At 55.5% G+C, this 12,500-nt stretch overlaps 1 protein-coding gene across 3 annotated transcripts in view; it reads left to right on the plus strand.

The window, feature by feature from the left end:
• The window catches only part of LOC139763508 (heterogeneous nuclear ribonucleoprotein K-like), a 430,043-nt gene that overhangs the window by 51,364 nt on the left and 366,179 nt on the right, over positions 1-12,500 (plus strand). The gene's annotated exons all lie outside the window — the stretch shown is intronic.

Here is a 12,500-nt window from a genome sequence, read left to right on the forward strand (position 1 = left end):
CGCAAACGGAAGTCTGCCTCCGTGGTACACAACCCCACCTTCAGTACTCGAGGCAGAAGACAGTTTTACGTGGGAATCCTCCCACTTCGAGGGTCGCCCACCAAGACCCGCTTGGCTGGCCAGTTCCCTCAGTAGCAAGACGCTTGAGGTGTGTATACATACATACGTTCCTTACTTCCTCGTTCCTTACTTCTTGTTCTTTTTGTAATTTGAACAGCATGACAGATTTACTGGGGAACTTGGGGCATTGTGGATAGAATTACATGGCCCCCGGCGGCGACAAGAGGCAGTTGGTTGTACGAGAAATATCTGCGGTGTGTCAGGGGAAACGATTCTGTATTTCTCGTGGTGGCAGCAGGGTGGAGGGGTGAGGGGTAGGAGACGTGTGGCGGTGAGTGGCTGGAGTAGGAGACGTTTGGTGGTGGGTGGCTGGGGTAGGAGACGTGTGGTGGTGGGTAGCTGGGGTAGGAGACGTGTGGTGGTGGGTGGCTGGGGTTAGGAGACGTGTGGTGGTGGGTGGGTGGCTTAGGAGACGTGTGGTGGTGGGTGGGTGGCTGGGTTAGGAGACGTGTGTCGGTAGGTGTCTAGGGTAGGTCCTAGACATGTGGTGGCGGGTGGCTGGGGGTTGTGAGACATGTGTCGGTGGGTGAGTGGGTTAAGAGACTGTGTGTCTGTGGGTGGCTGGCTGGAGGCAGGAGACGTGAGGAGCTGGTGGTTGGTGGGTCGTGTGAGACGTTTGGGACGGAAGACAATTTTTATATTGTTGGTGATAATTGGATGTGGTGGTTGGGTTTAGGGTGGACGACAGCCCCACACACACCCACACACACCCAAAAGCTTGCAGCTCCACAAGGAGCCAGCAGTGGTTGTCAGCGCCTTCCCCCCATCAGCAGCCCTTGTCCTTAGCTGACACTCCCCCCCTTCCCTCCACTCCCTCAGGCCTGAGCCCTAGGACCGCGGGGGTTTGCAAAGGTTCCCTGCAAACAGCTGTGTTGTGATGGTGTCGCTGCAGGAGGAGCAGAGTTCCTTTGGCAGCATCAGACACTTGAGTGTGGGATCCGTCTTTGAAGAGGCCTCCCCGCGCCTTACCACCACCACCACCACCTCCTCCTCCTCCTCCTCCTCCTCCTGAAAAGCCTTGACATTGGCTGAAAGTTCATCCGACGCCTGAAACTCTTAACACTCTCTCTCTCTCTCTCTCTCTCTCTCTCTCTCTCTCTCTCTCTCTCTCTCTCTCTCTCTCTCTCTCTCGATTTGCTTGGGATCCGCCTTCCGTTCGCCGCCTCGGAACACCAGAATTAAGGCCATGTTTTCCCCGGCTCTGGAAATGAGAGAGGAAACTATCGCTTGGTTTCCAGCCTGAAACTCTGGAAATTATTTCCCCCAGCCTGAAACACAGGAAATGGTGTCTTTGTTTCCCCCAGCCAGAAACACAGGAAATGGTGTCTTTGTTTCCCCCAGCCTGAAACACAGGAAATGGTGTCTTTGTTTCCCCCAGCCTGAAACACAGGAAATGGTGTCTTTGTTTCCCCCAGCCTGAAACACGGGAAATGGTATCTTTGTTTCCCCCAGCCTGAAACACAGGAAATGGTGTCTTTGTTTCCCCCAGCCAGAAACACAGGAAATGGTGTCTTTGTTTTCCCCAGCCTGAAACACAGGAAATGGTGTCTTTGTTTCCCCCAGCCTGAAACACAGGAAATGGTGTCTTTGTTTCCCCCTGCCTGAAACACAGGAAATGGTGTCTTTGTTTCCCCCAGCCAGAAACACAGGAAATGGTGTCTTTGTTTTCCCCAGCCTGAAACTCTGGAAATGGTGTCTTTGTTTCCCCCAGCCTGAAACACAGGACAGTGTTGTTGTTTCCCCCAGCCTGAAACACAGGAAAGTGTTGTTGTTTCCTGACGTCATGACACGAGGGGTCAGGGGTCAGGTCAGAGGGAGGAGGGTGTAGTACACCGTAGTGTTGCCCTCACGTGACAGGTCGGTCGACCCGTTTGGTATGCGTCTGGCCCACCCTCACCACAGTGTGTGTGTGTGTTTGTGTGTGTGTGTGTGTGTGTGTGTTGTGTGTGTGTGTTGTGTGTGTGTGTGTGTGTGTGTGTGTGTGTGTGTGTGTGTGTGTGTGTTGTGTTGTGTGTTTGTGTTGTGTGTGTGTTGTGTGTGTGTGTTGTGTGTGCGTGTGTGTGTGTGTGTGTGTGTGTGTGTGTGTGTGTGTGTGTGTTTGATTTATTACTTGATTGGTTACTTGTTTGCCTAGAACGGGGAGGGAAGTTCTTCACCTTGTAGGAGGAGGGGGGGTCACATCTCGCGTTTTTGAGAGAGAGAGAGAGAGAGAGAGAGAGAGAGAGAGAGAGAGAGAGAGAGAGAGAGAGAGAGAGAGAGAGAGTCAGTCACGTATCCAACACTGCGTGGGTGACGTCATGACCTGTCCATGGGTTTGGGGGGACTTGTATGCATCCGACATGGTGATCTCTGGTGACTTTGACCTTGCGCCCGGAGGTCATTGAAGGGGAGTAAGGGGCGTGGGGCGTGTGCGAGGCCCCTCAGTAAAGACAGTGAGCGGCCGTGGGTGGACCCCAGGTTGTGGCATTTGGTGGTGGGCAAACAGTGTCACGTCGTGAGACCTTGAAATGGGAGAGGGGACCTTCTCAATTGAATCTTGCCGACTTTGACAGCTCGATCATTTTCGTCGCTGGCGTCTTCCCGTGCGGGGAAGTGTTCCCGATGGCTCCTCCTGGATGGGTAGTCTCCCTCTCCTCCTCCTCCTCCTCCTACTCCTCCTCAAGGGCGTTCCTCCGCGGCACCGATCTCCTCACCTGACAAGTGTGCGCGGGGGGTGGTGGTGGTGGGCCCCCTCACCGCGCCACCACCGCTGGAGACGAAGTTCCACGAATTCTGCGGGTTAGTTTGGCTGACGCAGGCTGTGGGAAGCGGCGCGACGCCTGCCTCGCCTCGCTTAGGGATGAAAACCTGTCCAAAGAGATGGGTCTGGGAAGACGTGTTCATAGAGAGATGAGTCTGGGAAGATGTGTTCATAGAGAGATGAGTCTGGGAAGATGTGTTCATAGAGAGATGGGTCTCGGAAGATGTGTTCAAAGAGAGATGGGTCTCGGAAGATGTTTTCATAGAGAGATGGGTCTCGGAAGATGTGTTCATAGAGAGATGGGTCTCGGAAGATGTGTTCATAGAGAGATGGGTCTCGGAAGATGTGTTCAAAGAGAGATGAGTCTCGGAAGATGTGTTCATAGAGAGATGGGTCTGGGAAGATGTGTTCATAGAGAGATGAGTCTGGGAAGATGTGTTCACAGAGAGATGAGTCTGGGAAGATGTGTTCATAGAGAGATGAATCTCGTAAGATGTGTTCAGGAGATGAGTCTCGTCACAATACAGCTGCAGGGGAGGGCTGAAGATGCAGGGAAAGGTAGAAGAGATGTTGAGACAGACTAGGCCCAGTTCCCGGGCTGTGTGGCGTGTAGACTGCACGGGAGTGTGTTGTTGTGCGTGGGTGACGCTGGTGAAGGCTGGGAAAGACTGGTCCTAGGGCGAAGCTTAAAGCTTAGTCCCGTTGTTGAAGCTTAGGGGGAGAGAGTAGTCCCGTTGTTCAAGCCTTTTAAGGGTAGGTAGTCCCGTTGTTGAAGCCTTTTAAGGGTAGGTAGTCCCATTGTTGAGGCCTTTTAGGGGTAGGTATTCCTGTTGTTGAAGCCTTTTAAGGGTCGGTAGTCCCGTTGTTGAAGCCTTTTAAAGGTCGGTAGTCCCGTTGTTGAAGGTTATAGAGGGTAGTCTTATCGAAGCTTAAAGGTCAGTCCCTCTTTGGTGAAGCTTAAGTTCAAGCTGAAGGATGATCGGATTGTTGAATCCTAAAAAGGACAGTTACACTGGTGAAACTTTAGGGACAGTCCCACTGGTGAAGGGCAAAAGGGTTTTTGTAACTCCCACTGGTGAAGCACAAATGATGTCCCCCCCCAACTCCATCCCACTGGCGAGGGCAAAAAAAAAGGGTGTGCCAGTGGGTGTGTTGTGTGTGTATGTGAAAGAGAGAGAGAGAGAGAGAGAGAGAGAGAGAGAGAGAGAGAGAGAGAGAGAGAGGTTCTAGCATAGCTGGTGCACGTGTAACGTGGTGAAGGATAATAAGATATGCCTACTTTTTTTTCTTAAAATTTAATGTACCTGCCATGATCACAGTGGCGTGTGCTGGGTGTCGGGGTTGTGTGAGGGGAGGGTAGGAAGACACCAGCCAGGGGTCTTGCGCGGAGTGTGTGTGTCATGGTGTGTGAAGACGAGGAGCCTCCCGTCCTCCTCCGTGTCACGTCGATGAGGTGTCAAGGTGACACGCGTCTGCTTCCCCTCCTCCTCCTTCAGGACTCCTCCTAGAGGCGAAGATGGCATGCGGCGGCGGTCTCTCCGTCACCGTCTTCGTCGTTCCTCCTCCCTCAGGGTTCGGGAGAGACGCCCTTCAGGTCGGCTGCGGTGAAGGGGGGGCGGGCGGGCGCGGGGCAAGTCTTCTCGCGTCGGAAGGCGGCGTCGCCCGCCTCGTAGTTCCAGCACAGTTTTATATTGGTGCTGATACTTCTCCACGGTGGAGTGCGGCGAGAGAGAGAGAGAGAGAGAGAGAGAGAGAGAGAGAGAGAGAGAGAGAGAGAGAGAGAGAGAGAGGCAAGGTCCCCCCCTCTGTCGCTGCAGGGCACACACACACACACACACACCGTGCCACCTCATTACACCGTGACGGACGCGCGTACGTTGCCAGTCTCTCTGGCATGGCCCCTTTGACAGCCGACTACCCCTTCTGTGCGAGTTGGAGTAGATAGCGGTAGAATGGTTCAACGGTAGGGTAGATGACTGTAGATATCAAAAGGTCGAGTGGAGCATGTTAGGTCCTTGTTGAAGCTCGTGTCCCAGTGAGTTTCGCGATGACTCTGCCAAGGTTGCCAGATTTGACGCCAGCATACATGGCTCTATTATATATTTGCTTATTTATTTATTTATTTATTTACGTAGTCATCCAGAGTGAAGTTGATGAAAGAATAAAGAGAACCGTGAAATGTTCATGTGTGATGAGGAGGGAGTTTAGTGGCGTGGGGAACGACAGCGCGAGGTGAGGGGGGGGCAAAATGACCTTTGGTCTTGTTGTGGGGGGGGCGAACTCTAGGCTGCTCTACTCTCAGTCGCGGGGAAAGGCGGACGTGTCAGCGGTAAGAGGGGAGAGGGTGTCGTACTTCATTTCAGATGATGGAACGCATCGTCACACGACAGACCGCGGCGGACTCTGTGATATGAGGGTGTTTGGTTGTCCCGTCCTGCGTGGACACCTTGCATGACGGCCCGGGTGTCCACAAGCTCTGGAGGTTGATGCGAACAATCCCCCCCTGCCTGGCCACGGCCTGCATCTCCTACAGCAGCAGAGCCGCACCGGGAGGGGTTGTGAGGCCTCCTGGTGGTGGCGGATGACGTATTGGGGGGGTGGGTGGCCTGACATTTCCTAAACGTAAATTTTACAGTTGCTCTGTAAGTGGAAATGTCAGAGGGGTGGAGCGGGCCGGGTTCGGTGGCTGTGCATCCGTGAACTGGACCATCGGAGCCGGGCTGAGGGAGAGGTGGAGCTGGCTCAGATCTGGGGTAGATGACCGGGCTGAGACCCGTGGGGCTGAGGGAGAGGTGGGGCTGGCTCAGATCTGAGGTAGATGACCGGGCTGAGACCCGCGGGGCTGAGGGAGAGGTGGGGCTGGCTCGGATCTGGGGTAGATGACCGGGCTGAGACGGAGCTGGCTGGCTATCTGGGGGTAGATGACCGGGTTAAGACCCTGTGGGGCTGAGGGAGAGGTGGAGTTGTCTCTCTGGGCTGGAGCCGGGCTGAGACGGAGCTTAAACACAGGAGGTCTTGAGCTGGACAGCGGGAACTGGGCTGAGACGGTGTTTCGCCGGGGTGGGAAGACACGGCTCTCGAGCTGGACGACTGAAGTAGGAGCTGTGGGTGGAGGAGGGGGACGCTTATCTGGGCCTGGACGAACGGGGTGTGTGGAGATGGCTCTCTCTCTCTCTCTCTCTCTCTCTCTCTCTCTCTCTCTCTCTCTCTCTCTCTCTCTCTCTCTCTCTCTCTCACTAGGAGATGGATCTCTTACCCTCCCACCCCGACAGCCTCAGCTTGAAGGTGGACCCTCCTCCGTGGCGATGAAAGACACGGGGTCTTGTTCCCTTTTAGGTCTTTGTCTTCGCTTCTTGCTACTGGGGCGACACACACACACACACACACACCGTGTGTGTGTGTGTGTGTGTTCCGATGGGAGAGAGAGAGAGAGAGAGAGAGAGAGAGAGAGAGAGAGAGAGAGAGAGAGAGAGAGAGAGAGAGAGAGAGGTGGTTGGAAGAGGCTGTAGCACTGCTTGTGGTGGCCTTGACCGTGTGTGGTGGTGGTGGTGGCGGCGGCTCCTCGGGCGGCCGGAGCTCGTGTGGTGGTGGTGGTCTGTAGGACTGGAGCTGTTGTGGCAGAACGTTGTTGCGCGTGTTCTTCACGGGTTTAGTGGGGTGGGAAGAGGTGGAGGGGTTCAGTCAGGTCCATGCTTGCACGCACTTGCCCACCTCCCCCCCCCCCAGTCTCTCTCTCTCTCTCTCTCTCTCTCTCTCTCTCTCTCTCTCTCTCTCTCTCTCTCTCTCTCTCTCATAAAGAGGAGAGAGACCTGGCCGGCGGGGAGGGAGAGCGTCAGGCCGGGCGGCTGGCTCCGACAGGAAGTTCAATAATTGAAATTGACCTTAATGAGTTCGGGAGGGGGCCATTTCTTTCGTCTGTTTCCTTGCGCTACCTCGCAAACGCGGGAGACAGCGACAAAGTATAAAAAAAAAAAAAAAAAAAAAAAAAAAGAGTTCGGGAGTTTGTTGGTTTATCCCGCAGTTGGGACTTCCCAGCTCTCTCTCTCTCTCTCTCTCTCTCTCTCTCTCTCTCTCTCTCTCTCTCTCTCTCTCTCTCTCTCTCTCTCTCTCAGTAGCAACAAAGACGAAAGAGCAGCAGCAGCATTCTGACTGTCCCTTCGTTACGTAACACCAGATATTGATGACAGCACAGTACTCTTGGTAAAGTATTGCTGGGTGTTGTCAGAGGGTGTGTGTGTGTGTGGTGGATTGGTGGGTGTATCATACTGACCGTTGTGTTTCACTGGTGTTGCGTGGGAGCAGATGGTGTGTGCGCGTGCCTCTGTTGTGTGGTTCGTCTTCGTGGGGTTGGTCAGGTAGGCCTGCCTGCTCCCTGGGCTGTGCCATTTGCAACGGGGTCATGTTCTCTCCTCTCGCCTGAAGGGGTGAGGGGAGTGGTGGTCGGTCCTGGGGCAGCCTGGTTTTTTCTGAAGATCGTCTTCCCAGCACTTAGAACTGTCTTACCTCGTCCCACCGGTGGAGTTCAGGGGTGAGGGATGCGCGTCTCTAGTGTCGCAGGGTTGGGGGAAGGGCGATGCAATGCATCTCAGACTGTCATGTGCTGCTGTATGACGGGGAGAGGGTGTGTGGCCGTCCTCAACAGCTTGTCATGTGTTGTTTTAAGGGGAACGCGTATGGCAGTTGACGACATAAACCACCGGAATTACGGAGCACCTCCGCCGCCGCTCCCTGGAGTTGCGTACACGGGACGCGCGCGTTTCTTGTACGCCTGGCGTCCCACGTTGGCCCAGGGGGTACTGCCTCATACCGACGCGTGGTTGGAGGTGGTGAGGTGGAAGTAGAGTGTCGCACCGTACGTTGATGACCGGAGGACATGCCGGCTCTGGGAGAGGTGTTGCTCCGCCGTACGTCGACGCTGTTCTACCATAGCTTTACGACACGCAGGAGATACTTGGGTAATAATGATAATGATGATAATAATGATAATTATTATCTTTTAGGTGGTGTTGTGTAGAGAGAGGTAGGCGTGTAGGTGTCTAGTGATGGTCGGTGGAACAGCGGCTTTGGCCAGGAAGAGAAGAAGACAGAGCGAGCCTTTTGTCAGTCTCAGGGAGGAGAAGCAGCCTGGTGCTGGTGTCGAGGAGGGTAATGGCTGCTGAGAGGAGGACGGGGACCTATACACTGAGGGGAACGATGAAGGTGTGTGTGTGTGTGTGTGTGTGTGTGTGTGTGTGTGTGTGTGTGTGTGTGTGTGTGTGTGTGTGTGTTCGCGTATGGCCTCCCTGGCGATGAGGTCGCCGGGGAAGATGACAACATAACACGCAGGGAGCTGGTGCTAACACACTAAGAGTCGTTCCTGCGTGGTGGAGTTGGAAGTGAGGCGAGGATTGGTGGGTGAGGGAGTATTCTGCCATGGCTTTCCCCCCCCCTCTGCCTGCTGTTCTCTCTCTCTCTCTCTCTCTCTCTCTCTCTCTCTCTCTCTCTCTCTCTCTCTCTCTCAGTGATCGTACTACAGAGTCTCACGAAATTGGGATTTGACTTGACACGTTTCACTGGGGTGGACGAGGGGGGGGGGGGACGGAAATGTTTCAGCTTTGGGCTTATCTGAACTCTGTCTCTTTTGATTTCGAGTGCCAGTTCCTTTCTAATTCCAGTTTTAAGGCTTCTGATTTGACATATAATCGTGGCTCTTTGATCCCCCCATGCGCTAAAGGTCGCAGTATGAGCATGTGGGTGTGCGCGGTAGATTTGCCGGATCGTGGCACTAAAAGTCAAAATGAGACAGTTTGACCCCATGTCGAACTGTAAAAAAAAAAGAAGTGGTTGAAGGGGGAAGATAAGTGCAGATAAGTGTGAGTGAGAAGGTGGCGAGTGGGTGGGTTACTTAAGGAGCGTAGGGGAGAGGGGATGGGATAGTGGTCCGTGACGTGGTACCAAGGGAGGGCCCGGTGGTGGCCGTGGTATAGCCAGGTCGAGCGTCAGGACGTGGGAGGAGACGGGAGGAGGGGACGGAGAGAGAGAGAAAGGGACTCGACACCCGCGGCCAAGATCGTATGAAGGACGGGAAGTGTTATGGTCACTTGACCTTTAAGAGAAGGGGGGTTGGGGGGCTCATGGGGGTGGGGTAGGGGTAGGGGTTGACTCTATTGTACGTACTAAGTTTGAATTCGTCTTTGCGGCTTGCGTAAAGGGTCTGCGTATGGGACAGCATCCGTCATCCCATTCGTTGCGTTCATGTGCGCCCCATCGTTGTTGAACAGACTTCTCAGAAGCCTTGTTGCGACCGTACAGGGAAGGGCGCACGGAGTGAATGAATTCACACGTTGGGACGTTGGGTCTGTATTATTTATTGATTCATATTTTTCCAGCAGACATATAAGAGAGAGGAAAAGGGTTTGATCGTACAGAATCCCTGAACTATTTTTTTGAAGCTTTTTATATTTTTTGGTCCTGGGGAAACGTACCTGCCCTCCGACCCTGACCGGGGCAACACTCGGGCCGTGGATAAGCAGTACACACACACACACACACACCAGCCTGCGTCTCATCTCCACGAGCGTCGCCAGAATTAATGTGGCAGAACGACTGACGTGAGGATACCCAGCAAGTCGTCCACTGAACCTCCGAAGATAAGAGTGATGTCCCACGGGGAGGGGAGAGAGAGAGAGAGAGAGAGAGAGAGAGAGAGAGAGAGAGAGAGAGAGAGAGAGAGAGATGGAGAGAGAGAGAGAGAGATGACCATAGTTCCTCCCACAATGGTTAGGTTAGGGTTAGGTTATAGTCTGGTTGCAGTCTGCACACTATACCTACCCTAATTAGATTGTAGTCGGGGGGTCTCTCTCTCTCCATCGCCTTCCGCCACGTCCGGCGCTTGCATATAGCTCCCGGAGTTCAGCCCCTCACGAAACACCATGGTTACTCCCTGGCTGGCCATGGCATTGGGTAGTTCCCCCCGAAGGTACAGGAACCTACTCGTGATAGCGTAGTGAACAGATTTGTTGATCTAAGAAAATGATGAAAGTGGTGATTGAAGTCCAAAGCAGAGTGTTTGAATAGTCCGGAAAGCAGACGGAAGAAATGCCGAAAGATGTGGAAGTTCGACGCGATTCTGTGGAAGTGCTTGATGTGCGGATACAAATTATGCGGAGCGGTGAGGGTCATGCCCGCCAACACGCAGCAGACGCAGCCGTGCATGGCGATCGGTAGGCAAGCATGCGTCAGTCTGTCTATGTGCCATTGTGAGGAAGTCCAGTTGCCGAGCGAAACGGTTGGTGCCGACCGAGATATTACGAATTGTAACAACAATCATATGTGGCATCATCCCACCGGGGATGTGACTTAAGACCCTTTGTGACCCCTGTAATCCCCTTGCGCTGCCGCTCACAGGTTGAGCATGGGGCGCACAGTGAATTTGCCGGGGTAATACCGGCTCACACATCAAGGAAGTCTGCGTCATGCTGGGCCGGGCCGGGTCGGGCTAGGCCCGTCTGTCCGCCACCACCACCACCGCACCGAGGTCAGGTCAGCGAAAGGAGGACGTTGATGTTGGCTACGGGTTAGGACGAGACACGAGACTTTTCATGAGGGCTACGGACGGAGAAGGAAGAGGAGGAGGAGGAGAAGGAGGTGGTGGTGCAGCGTGTGTGGTAATTATGGCAGTGAGGTGACCACAAACACAGGAGGCGCGGCGATAATGTGTGGCGGCAGCTCACTGGTCTTGCCGCCCGCCGCCACCGCGGCTGCCATCACCTTGCCTCCTTCCACCAGCACTGTCATCACCCTGCCTCCTCTCCTCACACACACACACACACACACACACACACACACACACACACACACACACACACACACTCTGCGTGCATGTGTCGAAACTCGCACGAAAATTTCCGGTCAGACGAGTCAGCCCATCTGGTCGTCTCCCAGCTGGGAGAACCACGGGTCACGACGGCGTCCTGCGTCACACGGGTGCCTCCCCGTGTGACCCAGGCTGCGCTGGATGTAGTACACGGGAAGGACGGATGACGTGGGAAGGAACCGGTGACGTGGGAGGGACTGGTGACGTGGGAGATACCACTTTAACAATCAGCACTAATCATCATCATCATCATCGAGTTCCCCGGCGCCAGAGGTTAGGCGATCTCCTGTATGGTTGATGGGAGGACATGGCCACCACCCGTGGCTGTTGAGGTCCCCTGCTCCGGCATTTGTAGCGGCCTCTCACACACCCACCCCTGCCGCTGCGGCTTGGGCCTGGTCACACACACCCACCCCTGCCGCTGCGGCTTGGGCCTGGTCTCTCACCCACCCCTGCCGCTGGAGCTCGGTCACACACACCCACCCATGCCGCTGGGGCCTGGTCACACACCCACCCTTTCCGCTGCTGCAACAGCCGGTCACCCTCGCCGCTAGACACCCTCCCTCCCGCATCCTCCCTCGTCAGGAGCAGCAGTGTATAAGACGGCAATTTCTTGGGTCTTGGCCGCCGCCACTGGTGGGGTTCCCATCTAATTAACTTTAACTCTGCTGCGCCGCCCCCCTCCCCCTCCCCTCCCCTCCCCCTCCTGACGCCACCACGGGCTGGCTATTTAGGAGGACACGCCGCTGCTGCTGTGCCGTGCCCTGCAGGTTATATGACCGGCTTTGTTATCCCTGTGTTGGTCTGTCTTGAGTTATGACCTCGGCTGGGCTGCGATAATAGCCCGTTATACCGTGGTACGCTCTGTGTGTGTGTGTGTGTGTGTGTGTGTGTTTGTGTGTGCTGGTAGGTGCCTGTGTCTTGGCTGGTGCTAAGGGGCCAGGGACTCCTGCCGTGGGCCTCTGTGCACCCTGAGACAGGTGGTGCATCTGGAGCCTGCTGCAGGTGTCGTGGTGAACAGGTGTTAAGAACAGGGAGAGGCAGCGGGGTTCTGGCATGGGGGCTGGAGAGTCGATTCTCTTTGGATCTCCAGCAGGAGCAACCCGTCTGTCACCTCACTCAGTCAAGTTATTGTCAGGCCCTCGTCCGTCACCCTGACCGCTGTTGTCAGACGGGGGAAGACGCCCCACCTGCTGCTGGTCATGCCAGTGTGAGACGCGCCACCTGCTGCTGGTCATGCCAGTGTGAGACGCGCCACCTGCTGCTGGTCATGCCAGTGTGAGACGCGCCACCTGCTGCTGGTCATGCCAGTGTGAGACGCGCCACCTGCTGCTGGTCATGCCAGTGTGAGACGCGCCACCTGCTGCTGGTCATGCCAGTGGGAGACGCGCCACCTGCTGCTGGTCATGCCAGTGGGAGACGCGCCACCTGCTGCTGGTCATGCCAGTGGGAGACGCGCCACCTGCTACTGGTCATGCCAGTGGGAGACGCGCCACCTGCTGCTAGTCATGCCAGTAGGAGACGCGCCACCTGCTGCTGGTCATGCCAGTGGGAGACGCGCCACCTGCAGCTGGTCATGCCAGTAGGAGACGCGCCACCTGCTGCTGGTCATGCCAGTGGGAGACGCGCCACCTGCTGCTGGTCATGCCAGTGGGAGACGCGCCACCTGCTGCTGGTCATGCCAGTGGGAGACGCGCCACCTGCTGCTGGTCATGCCAGTGTGAGACGCGCCACCTGCTGCTGGTCATGCCAGTGGGAGACGCGCCACCTGCTGCTAGTTATGCC

The sequence above is a fragment of the Panulirus ornatus genome, chromosome 47 (genome assembly GCF_036320965.1).
Source record: "Panulirus ornatus isolate Po-2019 chromosome 47, ASM3632096v1, whole genome shotgun sequence".
NCBI lineage: Eukaryota > Metazoa > Arthropoda > Malacostraca > Decapoda > Palinuridae > Panulirus > Panulirus ornatus.